General features: G+C 47.8%; 1 long non-coding RNA gene across 1 annotated transcript; it reads left to right on the plus strand.

Moving 5' to 3' along the window:
- Positions 1 to 733: 733 nt before the first annotated feature.
- LOC125641477 (uncharacterized) lies at positions 734 to 4774 on the plus strand. The gene is made up of 3 exons (XR_007358068.2): positions 734 to 980; positions 1149 to 1247; positions 2229 to 4774. It is a non-coding gene; the product is annotated as an uncharacterized LOC125641477 (long non-coding RNA).
- Positions 4775 to 6806: the final 2032 nt, after the last annotated feature.

Genomic DNA, 6806 nt, shown 5'->3' on the forward strand with positions numbered 1-6806 from the left:
ATGGAGCAAGTTCTTTACTGTTAAGCCTTAAGTAGAGCAAGCTGGGGTAGGGAATAACATTTTTAGCCTTGGCTAATGACTAAAGAAAGGGTTAATCCTTCACTGCCCTATAAGCACTGGGCTCTGGCAAAGGGAATATCCCCTATCTCTTGAGCAAAATCCATCTGGACAATGAAGGAGCACCATGATGGTTTCTGAGATGAATCAAATCTATATCCAGTCCTTCTCAAGTGAAAAGAGAGTGTCCACAGCTGGGTGTGTTGTGCTGTGGCCTTGAAATGGAGGGTGAAGGGTGCTGGAGGCTCTGAAAGGAATGCTGAGGTTCCCGGAGTGACAATATGGAGGGCAGTGTGTGAATGAACACAAGTGGGCAGCGTTTCCCAGCAGCTATTCCCCTTCCATCACTGGGGACATTAACAAAGAAGCAAAGTGCAGGTGATAAGATTTGTTCTGAGTATCCACACACCTAATTAGAGAGAAATTGGACAAGCCTTTTTGGTGGATGTACTGAATGTGCTCTCTGTTCAATTAGTTTTTTCTCTTTCTAATTCTCCCAGCTTGAGCCTAAGCTGCAGAGAAAGGAAATCATCTCCCTGTCATTTCAATTGGGAGCTGGTAGAAAAGGAAAGTCACGCTGAGCAGCACTAGCTGCACAGTTGGTGAGCAGTTTCCTAGCTACGGGCTTTGCAGAAATACAAGTTAACAGCAACAAAATGATCAGTGCCTGAAACACTCTCAGAGGTTTCACTTCCCCCTTCCAAACCTGCTGAGTGTGATGTGGTCATGAAGTTCACCTAGGACTCTGGCTGTAATGAAGGTGGGGCTGAATCTCATATGCATTCCCCACAGCTCCTCTTCTGCTGTAGCCTATGTCTATGGGAGACCCCTTTTCACCAGGAAAAGAAAGACAGCATCTGCCAAGACTACAGTCAGCACCACATCGTGGATTGAGGACCCAACAGAAGCTCAAAATATTCCAGGTTAGCTCTACTAGGCCACATTTGCTGCATGCAACTCGGTTGTTTACCTTTGGCAGCTCTGTCCTGTCTAACTAGTTCCACTTGTATCCTTTTCCATGTTTCTTTGCCTGTAGACCACTACCAACTGCCTCCAGAACTTGTGCTTCTGATTATGTTTCTGTCTCACAGGCTGGAATAATTTCCGAAGGACTCTTAATTGACTTCGTAAACAATCCATTCCACCCAATCCAGTTCCTGGCCAAAGGAGTTTCCTATTCTGATCATTTGGTAAGGACAAAATGCTCTGTTGGTTTTGTATTATTATATACAGAAAAAGAATCCATCTACACACACACACACACACACACCCCATCTTACAAGCTTGTCTGTGACTTGTTAACACTAAATCAGTCCTTCTCCTTTGATCCTCCCAACTCGATCGAATCACAGAAGGATTAGGTCTACATCTAAGGTCAGGGCTAGAGCTAGGTGAACTGTATTAAACAGATTTTTGCCCTTTTGTCTCTGAACTGACTCTTTCGCTTTTTACAGATGCTTCCATATGCAGTATTTAGCAAATGGTTCACAGAAGCCTAGCTCAGCCAATGGGCAGCTGCTTGAATGTTATTGGCTGTGCCTACAGCTTCAGGTGTTCATTAGGCATAGTTTACTATTCCCACTTTGTGATTGGCCATCTAAATCACACTGGTATTGTTTCTGCTCCCTGACTGGATGTCTCCTAACCCCACAAAGAGCTTTCAAACTAACCGGGCTGTAATGTATTCTAGAGTCCATTCCCTGTCTATGAAGTCCAAGACAGGATTTAGGGGACCCTTTGGTGACATTAAGCAACACAGTCTGTATTGGTCAATCAGAATCTGCCTTTCCAGAGAAATCCACAGGCCCTGTCTGTGTCCAGAAGCCTCAATAAAGAATCCCCATTGTATTTACTGAAGCAGAGGGACACAACACGTGCAAATCCTTCCAGCACCAACAGTTGTGCAAATATACATTTAAATATGTCTTCAGGGCACGCTCTCTTGTGAGGTTTCTCATATCAATATTGGCAGCGTGCAGACAAAGGGTCACAAATACCATTTCCCAGCTCCAGCCAGGACCCAGGGAGTCCAATTTCACTAGTCCTGGCTGCCATTAAAAAAGCAGCTTAGGAGATCCTCAAAAGACAGTGAGTTTTGGATCTGTGCTCTGGTCTCAAGTGCTTTGGAGTGTAATGTCTGGGATATAAATAAAGCCCTTATTCCTCTGCAGAACTCATCTCTCAGATGCTGTGAGAACCAGTTCATATGTGCAGAAGGATATCATTCTGAGGTACGGTCATCCGAGCCAAAGGGATGGGTCACAAGTGTTTTGCCCGCACATGTTGACTGTGCATTCTCCCTGTGGGGGAGCGAGGAAGAGCAGTCTCTCAGACATCTGATGTCCCTGGGTGAAGAGCAGGGGGCGAACTGATCACACATTCTCAGATTAGGAAAGAGCTGGAAACTACAGACCACCTCGGTGTTCACACTATAATGGAATACAAGAGGCTTGCTTGATTCCTGCTGGGACTGATGCTTACACTTTGGACACTTCAGAACAAGTTAAGCCTTCAGGTATAGAACTGCTAGGGAAAGACTGTTAGAAAGGATATATAATACAAAGGCATGTCATTTTCACCAGTCCCATTGTTCTGGTTTCCAAGAAGGGCTTCATATTGGGAAATCAACCTCATACACTTCTCTAGCTCGAGTACAAGCATCTTGAGAGGGAGAGACAGGGCCAGCCCTAGGGAAAATGGTGCCCTGGGTGAACTTGTATTTTGGTGCCCCGGCCCCTGCTGCCTCCCCCACCCTGCATCCTCCCATCACTGCTGGCCCACGCTGCCTCCCTGGACTCCACACCCACACTATATCACACCCAGGCTCTGCTGCCTCCCTTCCCCCCATTGCCCCACATTCCCTTCCACAGCCTTGCACCCTAGGCCTGCCCCACTTCTTGCCTCTTGACTTTGGTGCCGCCCTGACCATGGTGCCCTGGGTGGATGCCCATGTCACCCACTCATAAGGCCGGCTGTGGGGAGAGATGGGAAGGAATAATCCATATGTCATAGGGCAAACTCCTGAGTCAGGAAATCCATGGATCACAGATTGCATTTATCACAGAATCCATATCTGACAGGAATCTCTACCACACAGACTGAATTCTCTAGGAGTGTGTCTGAGGAAGCTGTCACACAAATGTAAGGGGACTGTTGCCCCCTTACTAACATTCAGTGCGGTGTTTTGGTTGGCTAGCTCCCAGTATTAAAAGGGGAAGGGTCTATGGGAAATCAGGACCCTGAGATGGACAGTCTCCAGGAACAATGGGGAGAGGCCAATGCTCCAGGTCAACCTGAATGACAGGGCGAGCAGGCTAATCAGGGAGTCAGGAGGCCAGGGAGGTCCCATCCTCCATGTGAGCTGGAATTGCCTGGGTCAGACAGAGTGGGGCTGAGCTAAGGAGAAAGCAAGGGCCCAAGCTGAGCTGTGCAGCATGCAGAGAGAGCAGACCCTGGCCTGGGAGCAGAGCTGCAGCCCGAAAGCCAGAGGCACAGCCCAGAGAGAGCAGACTTGCCCTGGGAGCAGAGCTGCAGCAACCAGAGCCAGAGGGGCCAGAAAAGCAGCCCATGAAGCAGGTCAGTGCTGGGAGCAGAGTCACAGAAGCAGCCTGCAGAGCAGACCTGTCCTGGGAGCAGAGCTGCAGCAACCAGAGGAGCCAAAGAAGCAGCCCAGGGACCTGAAGGCAGAGAAGCAGCAGCAGTGCAGAGACAGAGTGGCGCAGCTGGGGCTGGAGCGGTCTGGAGCTGGGTGCGGTGAGCAATTGGGGAGAGCGAGGGGGACCCTGGATAGCAGGCCCAGCAGAGGGAGACGCCTCAGCCAAGGGGCTCTGCAGGCCAGGCTTGGATCATAACCTCGACAGGGCGGGGGAGACGCTGGGAAGAAGGGTCCTACCGCTTAGAGCCTGAGAGCGTGTGGCCACCACCAGAGCAAGTGTCCAACCCACAGCATCCCTGCAGCACAGCCAGGGCCTGAGAAGAAGGCCTGGGACTTGCAAGGAACAGACTGTGAACTGCCCGGACATTCCAGAGACACTGTTTGTGATGTTCCCTGCCACAGAGCGGGGTGATGTGTTTCTTTTAACCTTTCCCATTTTCCCTTATTCTTTTTAAAATTAATTGTTGATTAAATAGCTTGCATTTGCTTTAAATTGTATGTAATGGTAAGTGGGTCAGAGAAGTGCCCAGTGCAGAGAGAGAAACCCGGAGTGGGAACACCCTAGCCCCTGTCCTAGGTGACCACAGCAGGGTTGGGGGTTGAGCTCCCCAGGAATCCGGGGCCCAGCCTTGTTGGGGTTACGAGGACTCTGCCAGACAGGAAAGTGGAAGGCGAGTCCTCAAGGGCAGGGTGGCCACTGGGTAAAGGAAGTGGGAGCGAGGACTCAGATCCTTTCGCTAGCCCACTTCACCGGGGTAGTGCAGAAGCCAGGAAAGTTCCCCACAAGAGCGGGACTATTCCCCCGCTTACACAAAGATGACTGCTTACCTGATCCCAGATTTCTATATCATATAAGAACATAGGGGAGGAGAGTGTTGTTAGTCAGGGTTTCTGGGTTCTTTTTTAGTTCTGCCACTGATTTGGTGGCCCTTGGGCAAGTCCCTTCATCTCTTTGTGTCCTGATTTTCCCCTGTGTAAAAGACAAGTAATAATATCTATCTTTCCCAGATGGATGGCTACAATTCTTCTGTATAGGTTCTTATTCATGTTAGCAAAGCTCTTGGAGATCCTGAAATGCAAAGGGCTGTGCCAAAATTGTGTATTACTTATTAATTTACTGCATTTTCTATCACTTGACAGAAAAACAGTTCTATTAATACCATGTAAACATGGAGAGTTACAGCTAGCTGAAATATAGGAAACCTGCAGTATGGAGTGCAGACAGCAATCCCATTCCCATTACCTAAGCAACATGTGGTGTCATCACCAGGCAGGTTCTCTCAGGCATGAATAAATATTTATGCTTTGTTTCATCTTTAATGGAGACATTGGGTAATCGTTAAATGGCTTTTGCCTTCAAGGGAGGCTTAATTTCATTTTAATTTGAAACTTACTAAGCTGATGAATGGGAAAGACCAATGAAAAAGCAAAGAACTGTTTCATTACCATGCGGAAGAACTAAGATAGAGAAAAGGTTAAGAAGAATTATTTTCACCTGGCCTCCTATCTCCAGAGCCCTGGGAATGAAGTGGGGATTGGGGGAATAGCTAAAAGGAGGTGATGATGGAGTTCAGGTAATTCTTATGACACAGCCACTGCCATCAGACATAATGGGAAGCTGTGCACAGTGAGCCCATGATGAGCCAGTCCAGTGACCTAGCTAATAATGCTTTGCAATGCCATGTGAGTTAACCACTTCCAGCTAATAGTTCTGTCTCTTTTTGCCCTCAGGCCAGCAACAGATAAAAGTGGCCATGGAAGCAATGCAGGTTCTGTTCCTAGCCCAGCATTTCCATGCCCCAAATAGAGAGAACTGTAGATTGATTTTGCTCTGGCCTTTCTCACCCTACACCACCCTTCTCTTGGAGGTTTCTGCAAAGCCTTACCTGGGCCGAAGCGTTTTCCCTCCGCATGTTAACTTCTGGTTACTAAGCCTATGTGCTCCACCCCTCCCAAGTTCCGTTGTTGCTTTGCTTTGCTTGGACTGATGGTGAAGTAGGGACAGTATGCAGGATACAGCTGGTCTGCTTCAAGCAGCAGTTTCATGGTGACAACTTTTACCAGGCAAATGTCATCTGTCAGCTGCCATCTGCAAAGCAGGCCAGCGAAAGGTGTGATGCACTGTGCCTTGAATTTATTTTATCAAGATAAATTGGCTTCTAGTTTACTGTACTCAGAACTAATGACATGACCATGATTTGGAAGTGTCCATCGGCTATTGTGATCTGAGATGCGTGCTAAGTTGTTTCATGCAGCTTCACAGAAAGTCCATATCCATCTATTTTTTCTCAATGTGGGTAGGTTTGCTCTTCCATGAGGGTTTGTTAAGGGTCTTCTTTGCAGAGCTAACGTGGTGAAAACCTCGTAGGCAACATACCTCTGCCAGGCTGCTTTACGTCAGCTCTAGTGAAGCTACTGTAACGTGACCGTGCATGTTTGTTTTCACCATTCTCCTCCTGCTTGTGTCCAGGGCTGCACAAGGTTGTTCATGTTGCAATAATTTTGAAGACTCCGGACTTTGCAGGCATGGGACCACGCTTGAGAAGTGTGGTGGTGGGCTGGCAGGATGGGTAGGCATGGTGACTTTATGATGTTAGACCTGGATCTTGCCATGTCTAAGCAGGGTTTGACAGAGGACTGCAACTATCTGCTGAGGGACTCTGGGCCGGCTACAGAATGTTAGGCAATATTGTTTTCTAATTTTTGTTATTTACAAAATTCAGAGTGAATTTAGTACCCATGGAACTGAGAAATGGAAACAGCTGGCTAGAGCCAGGCATAGTATGTCAGGTGTGACAGAGGCTGGGATAGTGTAGAGAGGAATGATGGTTTAGTGGTGAGCGTGCTAGCATGGGGACTTGGGAAATCTAGGTTCATAGTCCCTGCTCTGCCACAGGGTGATATTGGGCAAATTGCTTAGTCTCTCTGCGCCCCAGTTCCCCATCTGTAAAATGTGATAATGGTACCTCTCAAGGGTTTTATGAAGATAAATACATTAGAGATTATGAGGCTCTCAGATACAATGGTAATAAGGTAATGGCCATAAAAGTACTGATAAGTGTTCTGCAAGTTTCTGCCCTACACAGTCCTGTCA

The sequence above is a fragment of the Caretta caretta genome, chromosome 8 (genome assembly GCF_965140235.1).
Source record: "Caretta caretta isolate rCarCar2 chromosome 8, rCarCar1.hap1, whole genome shotgun sequence".
Lineage (NCBI taxonomy): Eukaryota > Metazoa > Chordata > Testudines > Cheloniidae > Caretta > Caretta caretta.